This window comes from Mesoplodon bidens (assembly GCF_964165515.1).
Source record: "Mesoplodon bidens genome assembly, chromosome: X".
Lineage (NCBI taxonomy): Eukaryota > Metazoa > Chordata > Mammalia > Artiodactyla > Ziphiidae > Mesoplodon > Mesoplodon bidens.
In genome coordinates, this window is record NC_138163.1 from 7662529 (window position 1) to 7676458 (window position 13930).

The 13930-nt window shown below is 35.1% G+C and overlaps 1 long non-coding RNA gene across 2 annotated transcripts in view; it reads left to right on the plus strand.

Moving 5' to 3' along the window:
- Window positions 1–13930, plus strand: part of LOC308608749 — a 433619-nt gene that overhangs the window by 36888 nt on the left and 382801 nt on the right. The window contains exon 3 of one of the 2 annotated variants that reach the window (XR_014014228.1): window positions 11324–11446. This is a non-coding gene — a long non-coding RNA (uncharacterized lncRNA). The remainder of the gene's footprint in view (window positions 1–11323; window positions 11447–13930) is intronic. The other variant, XR_014014229.1, reaches the window with a different exon arrangement.

A 13930-nucleotide genomic window follows, 5' to 3' on the forward strand; every position in this document is an offset into this window, starting at 1 on the left:
AACCAACAAGTTAGCCTCAAGAAACTTTTAAGACTATTTCTTCATCTGCAGCTCTTTTAAAGTGTATGAGAATGTAGATAATGAATTGCAAATAAAATATTGCTCATAAAGGAAATTACTTGAGAGATTTCAAAATGACCAGCTAACTTGGTTGATAACTCCATAAATGCAGGGAAACATGATATTAGTATTAGTCAAATGCAGTATTAGTCAAATCAGTATTAGTCAAATTTCCCTGTTTCTGCAGGGAAACAGATTACCTGTTTCTGTGGAATTCAGTGTTTTTTAGGTGAGGTGTAAGGCCCAGTATTTCACAGATTTTTTCCCATTGAATCTTGCTTTCATTAGACTGAAAGATGGATTCTAACAGATAAATTAATCAACAAGGAGAAAGTGCCTAAGGTATATTTTGCTGGGCATAGACGAGATAAAAGAGGATTATAAAATTTGCTCAAGCAGAATGCAATAACACTGAGTGCTTATTATGTGCCAGGTTCTGTGGTAAATTTATATGTCAGCTTTTAATCCTCCTATAGCAACTGTATGAAATAGCTACTATTATTATCCGTTTAACAGCTGGGTAAAATGATGCTTAAAGTTGTTAATTAACATGTCCAAATTCACGCAGTTGATAAAAGCCAGAGCCAGTGTTCAAACCAAGGTCTCTGTGATGCCACCAGTTTTAAACTTTTACTATCTGTGCTATATTTCTGGGGGGTAAACATCTGTGAGCCAGATTAAATCTGCTATAGAAGAAAGTTTTCATTAAAAGTCTTGAAGGTAGAACTTGAATAGATAAAAAGAAGAGAGGACAGTATTTTTTTTTAAGGGGGAACAGTGAGACCAAAGGCAGGAAGGTATGAACGAACACATAAGGGAAGTAAAAAAAAAAAAAAGGCAAAGCACTTTTTTTTAACTGTATGCCAAATATTTTACTGTTTTTAAGAAATCCTGTGCTTTTGAAACAATTTTAAAAACATACGAAAGCACAAAAGGAAATTAAAATCATCTATAACCCCACTTCTCAGAAATATATAAACATGGATTTTAATACTATCATATTGCATATAGAAGTTTATAATGTGTTTTTATTTTAATATGTCACTCATGTTTTATATCCCTACTGTATTAATTATATACTTATTTTTGTTAGAAATCTAATTGACCTCTTATAGATATATAATGAAAACATACACCAGATTTGGTTTATTTTCATTTTTCCTTGCAATATTAACAAATGGTTAGTTACTCAGCATGGATTTTTGCCTTTTATCAACACAGTGAGTCCCTGAAAGACTCTTGAGTCACTGAAAGTGTTTTCCTTTGCATATGGTATTACATCAGGTATTCCTTTGTCAAGTCTCTTTCAACCGTTTGGATTAATTTTGTTTTAGGTAGGATTTTCCATTAGCTCACTCTATTATTTTTCTTTTAATAGGTAGGTTTCACCCATTTTTATACTGTCTTGCTTCTATTATCTTGTTTTAAGCTTGCTAATTTTAATGTTTCTTACAATTTCTTTTCTATTCTAATTCTTTTTGTTGTCCTGATTGTTTTCTCCTCCTCACCCTCTTATTCTGCAGCTTCTTCCTCCTTCAGTGCTGAGTAACCAGTAGTCCAAATAAAGTTCATCATAAAATTAAACAACAATAATTTTTAAGACAAACAAAATTTGGAACATGCGTTTAAGTCTATAAAAAGCCTAAGGCAATAGATCTGTTTTCAGAAATTGTTTTATTTTTTTTCATAAAGTCCAAATCAATGCAGTATTAGTCAAATCAAATTAATTGGTGGGAACAGATTCCAAATCTGTGAAAAATTATTTTACATGTAAAAAAATGGCAAAAATGATCACCTTGAATATTTTCCAAATGTAAAATCAGAATTATTTACAAGTTCCACAGGGTTCATAAGTATATAAATTATTATTTTTTAATTCTATAAGGATTTACACCCCACTGATAAATTGGGATGGGGAGGTCAAGAAATATGTTATCTCTTTTGTATGACATTTTTATAATTATATCATAATGTACTGTGAAACTTAAAGATTGTGAAATAAGAGTGCACAAGGTTATACCTAACCTGTTTGAAAGAAGCTTTATCATTTTCAGTGACTAAGTCATGGAAAAATCCAACAATAGTTTTTCATGAGAAAAACAGAGGTCTCGAAGCATTTGGGAGTAGGCATTAATTAGGCTGGGTTCTAATCCTCTGATTTTCTCCAGGAAGCAGCATGATATCATCCACTATGCACTTAACCATCACATACCCAGTGAGAAGTACAGGCAGAGCAAGGTAACACTTCCAGTTTTTAGGATGGAAACAGTGAGGAGTCTTAAAATGACTTCCCTAGAATCATCATAGTATTTACTGGAAGTGATCATGTAACTGAATCCTAGGACACTTGACTCCTTAACCCTTATACATACAGAATGTGTTAGTTTAACCAAAGGAAAATGTGTCCATTCTTTTCTCCATAACACTGAGGTATTATTTTTATTGCTTAGATATTAAAGCCACAAACAGTTGAACATAAGTTTTTTGAATGAAGTTATAAAAAAGTCTTTATATATATTGAATTCCCTCAGGTCTATACAGAAAAGGCAATATTTTATGTGCTCCAGTTTTTTTTTTAATTTGAAATAGAAACCATTTAATTACAAAGAAAATGAGAATTTTCCAAAGCTAAGATGATCTCAGGCAGTGACAGCATAACAATACAAATCCTTTGAAAGATGTGTTTAAGAATGCAACCTGACAAGTCCTTGTACTCCTTTCTTACTGTTCTATTTCCCAAAAAGGGAATATTGCTAAGAAATAATCCACTGGGTTCTCCAGAAAACCTTTCAAATACTCTACATTGGCTCTGTCATCATTAGACCCAATACGCTTATGTAAACTAAGTAAATACCAATGTGAACCTCAGACTTCTGTGAATTGTCACTTTAACTTTAGGGTTTGACATGCTAAAGCATATATTTTCTTATTCTGGGATCCTAGCCTTGTATTTAGGACATTTTTGATACGGAAGCTGTTGGCGGGTCCTCTCTGTCGTCATGTTTCCTACAAAGTAACTTGGAAAACTAGGCATCATGAAAAATTCTAAACAACAGTAGGAAGTCCTTGCATTTTGTGGGAGGACTTCTGTGCCTCTTGCCGCTTCAAAGGTCTTGGGAGACCCCACCTGGCTCTGGGCACCTGAAGCCATCAGAGGAGGTAGATGCCCGGCTTGCTGGGTTTGAGGCTTGTGTTTCCTTCTGCCTGAGAATATTTTCACATTTTTCCATGGTTGATAGACTGTTATTGGAATCGCGTATTTATTTAACCTTGGGTTCTGCAAACTTTTTCCATAAAAGGCCAGGTATCAAATATTTTAGACCTTGTGGGCCACACAGTCTGAGTCTGTTGCAGCCCCAGGCAGTAAGTGAATGGATGTAGCTGTGTTCCAATAAATATTTATTTACATAAACTGGCAAATTAGAAAAGAACCATCGCAGGTGGAATTAAAGCATCTGTGATGTCTCCTTTTCCTATTCTTAATCTTCAATGGGTTGAGATCAAGCCAAAAAAACCCAAAAAACAAAAAGGTAAAGAAAATAGATTTTTAAAGGAATGAGAAGGGAAGTCTGGGATTTATAAATAGGCCACACTCATTGCTCTTTGCAGGACTCTGTTTACTAGTATGACACTCTGTCATCCAAATGCTGAATACCAAGTCCTAGTCTCCTATAACTAACCTTCATAAACACTGCTGATACAATTTTGTCTGCAGGTGTCACCTCCCTTCAGTCTATGTATTTATGTTCCTGTTAAAATATATAGTAAACAGGGGAATATTTCTCCATTAAGGAGTCTGTGTCATTTTTGTCTCCGCCACATGACTTTTCACTTACTTATCTGGCTTTTCTGCCAAACACTAATAGCATTTGGACACATGACCATTGCCACATTAAAATGAGAGACAAACGAATGCTTTTTGCATGTTCAATGCTTCTCTTTGCTTATAATTTCCTGTCCACCACAGTACATAAATAATTAAGGTATATTTCCCCTTTAATGGCCCATAAATTTGATTACCATTTGCCTTGTTCCTTGCTTTTATGAAACAGTGTTCTTCTCATTTTCAAAATGTTTTGAATAATTTAAAAATTGTTTCAAAAGTGTAACATTTTTCCAAGTGGCATCTAAAAAATTTGGGTTGGTTTTACTACTTATAAGTCTAGTGCCTTAATCAACCTCCATATTTTGAGTATTTACTGTGGCCAAGGCATTATATTAAGCACTGTACCAAACTAACATCTGCCATCCAACTGGAACTAGTAGATAGAAATTTGAGACAAATATGAAAGGTACATTTTTAACCTACCAACAAAATCAGTTAGACATAGGATATTGTCCACAATTATCTGCATACCACGCTCTATTCTCTGCTTTACTTTGCAAATAGAGATTTAGATTTGACGTTCTTAATAGCAGATATACTGGTATATTCTGAGAAAAACATCATCCAAACTAGTTATTTGTGTAGTGAAAATAGGAATACGAGCCTCTTTGGTACAGCATGAAGCATTCAGAATCTAATATTTCCTTAGCTCAGGATTGTGCCTAAGTGGAAAATTATTTATGTAGTTGAGATTACAGAGACTACATAATCTTATACTCTTGATTGGTTTTACTTTAACACTGTAAAATTAGTATTTCTCATCTGATTATAAAATGATTTTGAATCATCTTTTTAATCACTGCTGGATATCTCAGTGAAAAATGAGATACCATTCCCCTTTTTTCAAAGTTTGGGTGTGTCTGTTTTTTAAAGACAAATGTTTTTAGAGCAGTTTTAGGTTCACAGAAAAATGAGAGGAAGGTAGAGAGATTTCATGTATACTCCCTGCCTCCACACAGCATAGACTCCCCTGCTATCAATATCCCCCACCAGAGTGGTACACTTAATGAACCTGCATTGACACATCATTACCACCCGAAGTCTATAGTTTACATTAGAGTTCACTGTTGATGTTGTACATTCTATGCATTTGGGCAAACGTATGATGACACATATTCATTATTACAGTATCATATAGAGTATTTTCACTGCCCTAAAAATCCTCTGTGCTCTACTTGGCAACCACTGATCTTTTTATTATCGCCACAGTTTTGTCTTGGCCAGAATGTCTTATAGTTGGAATCATACAGTATTATATATATATTTTTCACTGTGTAAATTATGATACAATAAAATATTTACCCATATCAAGATTTTCCTACACTCAGGATTATTTTCTTAGGCTAGATTCATATTCATGCTGGATGAAAGGGACATCATTAGCTATTTCATTTTAAAAATTGACTATTTTAGTAGGTAGAATGTAGAACCATATATTGTTACTTTGATGAGAAAAATATGACTCTATTTTTAACATTTTTATTTCTTTGATTTCTACTAATGTTGAACCTTTTTTTCTTCAAAATTATTAGCAATTTGATTTTCATAATTGTGCATTATTTGTTATGTCAATTGCTCAATTTTATACAAAGGGTTTTAACATTTTTCTTAAACATTTATATTGAGCTTTTAAAATAAGTTGCCATCTTTATTACATTTCTAAATTTATTGTTTGCCTTTTAATTTTCCTAGTTATATTTTGAAATTCAGAAATTTTGTGATTTATTCCAGTCATTTATATCAACATCATTTAATGATTTTCTTCTGCTTTGAAACTTAGGAAGCCCCCCTCCCCATACTTGAAAAATTATTCATCTCTTTGTTCCTCTAGGATTTTATTGATTAATCAATTTTATATTTATTTCTGTAATCCAGCTGGAATTTATTTTGCTGCATGAAATAAGATGAATATATAAATTTATTTTCCCATTAGCTAAAAAATAGCATGAGCATCATTTATCCCTTCCCCAGTGCTTTATGATGTTCTTCATCATATATTACATGTTATATATGACAAGATCTTTTTTTGAATCATCTAGTAGAGAGGTCTCCTCAAATTTTTGAGCACACATGCCTAGCATGCACAATTTGTGCATGCACCATCAATATATGACTTTGCTTTTATGAAGACCTACACTAGTACCTGTTTGCACTAACCAGAAGAAATTCTAAGAGGATTTTTGCTTTTAAGAAAAAAGGTGAAAAGTGAAAATAGTGCTCAGTGTTTATTTTGCAGTGAGCTGTTATAGAGGCAACATGCACTCTTAGCATCACCAAGTTTCTTCCCGGGAACCACACACAACATCTCAGCATCCAGCCGTCATAGCTTTGAACTGTGTGGGTGAGCACCTGTGCTTTATCTCCATTTATTTCATGCATCCTTTAGCGAGATGTGTCCTAACGTAATTCCTTCTTCGCTTTATGCCATTCTGGCTTATGAAAGGTTTCCTAGGAACACTCCATTTTTGGATAGTGGGGGAAAGCTGTATTTTTTTATTACATACTTGCACTACTGTCAATCCATATGTTAAGTAACACTTATATTAATTTGTATCTTGAAATCAAGTGAAAACATACTTTCTAATTTTTTTTATCCCACCCCTGGTGAATTTTTTTTTGCATGCTACAAACTACTTATCATATGATTTCTATTATTTTAGCTTAATAACAGACTTTTATTTCCCTATATCTAGTTTCTCCCTCAGGATTATTCTTTCTTCAAACATTTATTTGACATTCACTTACATATAAACATGTGTATCATTTTGTAAATTTCCTGAAAAATCCCATTTGGACTATAATTGTACTGTAGTTTCACTCAATTTATATATATTTTTTCCTTTGACATCTTTAGATGGTGTTCTGATTCTCAGTGTATATAGCTTTTGTCATCTTTATGTCTCTTGGTAGGATTTTGAAAATGAGTCTTAAAGATGGTTAATGTTACTTAATCCTAGGCACTGTATATGTGTATTTGCAGGTATAGGGTGACTATATAATTTTATCATCCAAACCATTTCATCATCATCATTATTATTATCATTATCATTATTATTATTATTATTTGGCTGTGGGGTCTTAGTTCCCTGACCATGGATTGAACCTGGGCCCTCAGCAGTGAGAGCGTGGAGTCCTAACCACTGGACTGCCAGGGAATTCCCCAAACCATTTCACTATTGAGAGTGAAAGGGAACACTATTAATTTTAACACTGGGGACAGCAGGGATAAATGGGACTCTTCTAGGGAAACCAGGCCATTTGTTAACTCTGGGAACCTAGAAAGCTTTTCACATTGGAGAACGCAGGTACAGACAGTTCTTGCAATAACTTTTTCTGTGAAGGAGAGGAATAAGAGAGAGTGGTAGATGTAGGGCAACACAGGATCAAATAATGCTGTTTATTTTTAATTGAACCTGCTTAAATGTTGATAGGGAGACCTCAGTAAAAATAGAGATGGTCAAATCATATTAGAAGGTTGAGTAATTAGCAAAGAGAGGTCTGTGAAGAGGTCACAAGGGGTAGGATTCTGACCAGAGGAGGAGGAGTAAGCATTGTGCTTACAAGGAAAAAGGGAAAGATAACTTCATATGTAAATAAATTTGCAGGTAGAGGCTAGGTAGCTGATGTTATTCCCATCACTTGTCAAAACATATAGGACTATACAATACTGAAAATACTCAAGAAATTTATCAAAAACATCATATGCACCTGTTTTGGAAATGGGTTTTAATGTTTTTGTTTTTGTTTCATTCATAATTTCAGTGAAAATCATTACTCATTAAAATAACCCTGCAAATGTATATGTATGTTTTTGTAATGTCCATCTATATTTACTGTTATAGTGTCATTTTATCACTTTTCACATTTAATTTTTTGGCCCCCATATGTCTTCCAAAGATACAGTCCTAAGAGAAGGACTTTTACACATAAGTAAGAGGCAGCATACTCCTCTAGTTTTTATTTCATCTCTTTTAAATCCTTGTCACTTCATTAATTGCATTTCTTTGAAAAGGTATGCATAGTTTTTGCTACATTAAGTTGTTATTTGTGCATTCTGCATAGCACTTCTGTTTGGCAGTGTATGTTGTGTTTAGCCCTTGTCCCTTTAGAACTTACTTAGCCTACAAAAGAGACTACCAGAAGACTTAGTTTCTTGACCTAGTTTTCCCCTAATGCCAGGCATTTGTTTACCATCTTCACGGTTTTGTTCATACCTGTTGTATCACCTCTACCATCATTTACTTCACATTTTTCTTTGAATCAGCCCATGACTAATATCTCCACTTACTTTTATTTTGTTCTAGGCAGTACTACCTAGATATCGAAGTTTTGTTGTGCTAGCTATGGTTTTAGAATATGAATACATACTATATATAATATATACAAAGGCATATAACTATAAAAAAGTAGCATAACAAACCAACAGGGAGATATTTGGGGTGGAATGTTTTTCTTTTCAAATAAACTGGATGGCGTGGCATCCTGCCTATTTCATTTACTAATGGGATCTATGATTTCTCTCTCCTTACTTTTTCTACCATCTACCTTAATTCATAAATGACTAGACTGGATATAACATGTTTATGTTTTGAAGTAAACCATTTTAAAGCCTTTCTTAGCACTAACAAATAGGCATTTTTATAAAGGAAAGAGTGCTTAACACCACCTCATTTTATATAAAAAGTCAAAATGATATGCTTTAAGACAGTATCCCAATTTTGAAGGATTGTTTGCCAAGGATAATTTATTGATTCTAAAGCATTAAAAAAAGGATCAGATATCAGATTTTTTCAATTTTAAGCAAAATTGATATTTGGAGTTGAAAAGAGAAAGTGTTATTACAGAGTAGATTTTCTTGTGCAACTAATAGTAACAACAAGGATACAGATATCCAAGACTGAAAGAAAATTCTTTGGCCATAAAACGCCGTCAACAGAATCCCTGCTGTAAATCATAGTAGAGATTTTCCAAGTCTCACCAAACACATAAAGGCCATTTCTAACCATTTTATCTGAAATACTGTATCAGATTAATGGCGGTGTCATATTCAAATGTGTTAGCTATTGGAGTTTGCACTGTGGCCTTACAACTTTCAGGACTGAGATGAAGGTCCTTTGAGTTTGCTAGGGAGACAGCATGATACAGTATAACAAGTGTTGAATCTGAAAGTTAGTAACCAGTGTTATCTTACATCACTTCAGCATTGTTTTTGATTAGTTAGTTTTGTTGATTATAAAATGGGAACAATAATGATTCTTCTCTAGGTATTTTGTAACATAAATGATAAGATGTATATGCAACAGTTCTGTAAAGTACTACACATCTATACGTTTTCAGTGCTCTGATAATAGTATTTAGCCTTTCTTTGGATGTGGTAATAGACTTGCAAATTTGGAAGAGACTTTCCCAAGGAGTAGCTTTGCCAACTTCCCACAGCTGTGCACCAGACCCTACTGACTTGTTTTCACCAACTTTCATTGCTACCTAGCTTTTAAAGTGTACTACTTTTGCTATGGAACAAAGCCTACATACTTTTACTCATTCAATACAAATTTATCGCTCACCTATCCTGTGAAAGAATGTGCTAGGTGCTAAAGTTTCAAAGGTGAACGTAATGAAATATTGTTTTCAAAAAGGTCAGGATATAGTCATGGAGATAAAGTCATAAACAATTGCAGTGCATTGAGTTCAGGAAAATGAAAGTAAACCACACTGTTGCTATGGGAAAACAGAGGCCTAGGCCAGTCAACCTAGGCTGGTTAGGGAAATCTTCCTGGAGGAGGTAAGATCTGAACTTCATCTACTGTGTATGTATCAAATACAGTTCTAAGCGCTTGAGATATATGGTAAGCAAAATTGGGATCGTTCCTGCCTTTAGCACTTATATTCTATCAGGAGAGACAGACAATCTGATAATCGCTCAAATAAATATAAAATCACAACCATGGTAATTGATGCAAAAGAGAGGTACCTAGTACTAGGAGACCTTGTAATAGGCATTTTTGTTTTAGTTTCAAGTTCGGTTGGGGGAAGTCTTCCCTCATAGAGTAACTGAGATCTAAAGGATGAATAGGAGTTGATTGGTTTAGGTTGGGCCATAGACTGATTCCAGGCAGAAGAAATAACATATTTAGGAGGGAATGTAGCCATTGGAGTCTTTGAGAAGAACCCAATATATAGCAGCCCTTTCACTGTCTAGGTTTAGAGTAAATTCAGGAGAGAAAGAAAAGGTAAAGGAGTAGGACATAAAGTATCATCTTTATTAATGACAAAGTTGTTATTGGAGAATGTTGCATATGTGTGAGAGTCAAATTCACTTCCTGTTATTGAATACCAGGATTAGTCAGATTTACTTGCCTAGTTAAAAAAGATTGTAGACTACTTATGGTCTCCACAGAAGAGAAGCCTTTTAGGATATTTACAACACGAAGAAACAGAGCATGACTTGAACATTGTGTAGGGTGAGTGGAAAGAGTATGTAGAAGGGAAAGGTTGAAGATAATAGAAATGGGGATGAATGATGAACCAAAGTTCTGGAGGAGGCAGGTGGACAGGGACTGGACTAGTGTGAGAAGCGCGAAGGGTCCAGGGCAGAGAGTTTAGGGACACACTCATTCTCAGCATCGTTCAAGTAAAGGGTTGGCATCTGAAAGTGAGTGCTGCTTAAGTCTTGTGCCCAGCACACCTCTCTTGCCTTATCCTAGTCCTTGTCCTGCTGAAGGGCCTGAGATTGAAAGCAGAGAGGAGGTGCTGGCCCTGAGAAAGAGCAAGGATATGTCATCCTCTGAGACTGGAAGAACGACGTGGGAATGGAGATGTATGCAGATAATGGAATAGTGTACAAGAAGTTAAGGGAGAATAGATTGGATGGTCTCATGTTTCATGATGATGAACTAGGAAACAAAGTCAACAGCTTAAAATGAGTATGGAGTGTGAGAGCCGTGCATATTTAGAGCATGCTGACAAAGGAGGAGGGGTACTCAACATGCAGGCCTTTGTTAAGACTGAAAATCAGTCTGTACCACTGATTATGTCCACTTGTGTATAGCTGCCTGGGTTCATGAATGGCAGAGGCATGATATAGCACCAGTCCAGGGAGGAGGTCAGTCCAGGGAAGAGGTTTTACAAAGTGAGTATGATGGTGGATAGGAGTAAAAGGTGCTGGTGAGAGAGGAGTTCAGGTGATAAACCTTGGGAACCAGGTATTTTGTAGAGACAGGAGAGGCCAGTAGGGTGATAATTGACTGCGAGAAAATAGTAAGATCAAGGGAGACAATAATGGTCTCAGTGAAGCTGAAGAAGAGAGAGGTGGCTGGAGTCGGGTTGGGTGTATAAGATCTGAGAAGAACACCAGTGATTTATTTGTATTCTTTTCAGCAGATGAGTCTGTTCCAGATTGTTTCTGAGTGAAGTCCTAGATGCAGATGGCTGTGGATGTACAGCAGTGAAGGTCAATGAAGTTTAAAAGATGAAGGAACTGAGAAGCTCAGTGGCTGCATGGTAAGTCCACACAAACCGTGAATTGCCCTAAGATGATGGGTGGATTAGATTGCACATATTGTAATCCTCATTCCAAATGGCTGGTGTATATTAGTGCCTCAGGAGGAGGCCTGTAGATGACAGTAATGAGTGGGGTTAGAGCATGATTCAGTGATGTAGCATGAGTTTCAAAGAAGCAAAGCCTTTTTGTAAAAAAAAATACGAGTGTAAAAATATGTGGAATGTTGGATAATAAGCAGGCTCTGATTAAGAAAGCTTCAGAGGAATGGTGTCCTCCAAGGAAAGTCAGGTTTCAGTTGACTTCAGTGAAGAATTTGAGTATGTAGGGGATGTAGGAGCATACCACTGAATGAGGCTCATAGAGGACTTGGTGGAAAGTTTTTTTTTTTTTTTTGAGTGGGAGGGAGTTCTTGTGTCATTGAGAGAAGTACAGAGTAGTATGGAAAGAAGAGTAATAGGGATGTATGTGGACTCTATTATCACAATGACTTGGCTTAAATCCTAGCTCCACCAGTTAAAAGCCCTGTAATCATAAACAAGTTATTAACCTGAGTTCCTTGTTTGTAAAATGGAGTTATAATACATGCAGCTCATAGGATTATTGTAAAGAGTAACAAATTAATGCATGTTTACTGCTTAGCATGTAGTAAGTGGTAAATAAAAGTTATTATAAGGATCAGTTATTATTATTATTATTATTATAAGGATCAATAAGGAGATGGCCAAAGATAATAGAGACATGAGGCCTAGTGGCATTAACTGACTTCAGTTCTAAGTTATAATTAGAAGCCTGGGGATGTTTGCATCATGGTCTAGTATGAGATTCTTAGGCCAGCACTTTGGAGAATGGTGATGGGGCATCAGTGGACATGCCAGAGCTGCCAGTCTGGTTCACTGGCTTTTCTCCTAGTTGAAGTCATATCTAGGTGAAGACTTAGGGAGTATGAAGAAAGATTAATTAATTGCCATTTAAAATATGTTCTATTATTATTCTGTGGTTATGGCTAAGTAGAATTGTTTTCTTCACAAGGATTCACTGGGGTTCTAAGCCACAGAAGTGAAGAACTTCTGAGATCTATCATGTGTTGATTCTATTTCCAAAGGAAGTAGTGCAAATACGTAGTTCCCTTAGTCTCGGGAAGTGGAGTGCTTCAATTCCAAAAAATATTTCTTGAATGCTTTCTATGTGCTTAGTATTGATAGCTCTGCTAGATCCTAGCATTATTAGGAGTATATATTACTCACTTTTGATATCCTTCTGTGAAAACCCTGAGTTCTGCTACAGTGTCTGATGGAGAATAAGAAGTAGCAAATCCACTAATTTTGAAAGATATTCTCAGCTTAGAATTAAATCAAATAGAATAGAAAAATCTCCCTCCAGTGTCAGGTTTGAGCTGTATGACCTAAACCCCTAAACTCTTAGCCTTATCTACCATCTCCTTCCTCTATCTTTAAATACTTTTTATTTCTTTTTAATTATGAAATATAACAAAGATGGAGAAAAGTATAGAGGAGAATATTAATAGCTAATACTCCTCCTAGTGTTGACTTTGTACCAGGCACTGTTCTATGTGCTTAACATGTATCAACTCATTTAATCTATAAAACAATGCTACGAGATAGGTTGTTACTATTATTCCTATTTTGTAGATAAAAAAACAGTCTCAGAGAGATAAATATGTAAATAAATATGTAATTTATCCAGGATCGCACAGCTAGTAGGCTTAACTGCTTACACTATACTGCTTTTCATGTGTCATCATTTTTTTTTTTTTTTTTTTTTTTTTTTTTGCTGTACGCGGGCCTCTCACTGCTGTGGCCTCTCCCGTTGCGGAGCACAGGCTCCGGACACACAGGCTCCGCGGCCATGGCTCGCGGGCCCAGCCGCTCCGCGGCATGTGGGATCTTCCGGGATAGGGGCACGAACCCTGTGTCATCTTTAACAAATCTTAACATCTTGCATATTTGCTTCAGATCTTTCTTATGGAAAAAAATTACAGAATAAAGTTCAAGTTCCCTTGTCAAGTACTCCTACCCATTTCCTCCTTTTTTGTCTTCCCAAAGGTAACCACTATCTTGAATTCAGTGTTTATCAATTACATGGATGATTCTACAAGTTTTCTATATATATATTTATGCACAAAGAATACATAAATTATTTTGCAGACTTTTTATAGTTTGTTTTTTACTCTTAACATTTTTGAGATGTAGCCTTATTGATATATAGAGTTGGAGGCTGTTCATTTTTAGAATACTCCAGTGAACATATACTGTACCTATTCTGTTTATACTGTACCTATTCTTCTATTCCTATCCCTTGCCCATTTTTCTGTTTATTTTACAAGATTTTTAAAGTTTCGCTTTTTTATATCCATCTACTCTTTTTTTTTTTTTTTTTTTTTTTTTTTTTTAAGTTTATTTATTTATTTTTTTAATTAGTTTCTGCTTTATAACAAAGTGAATCAGTCATACATATACATCTGT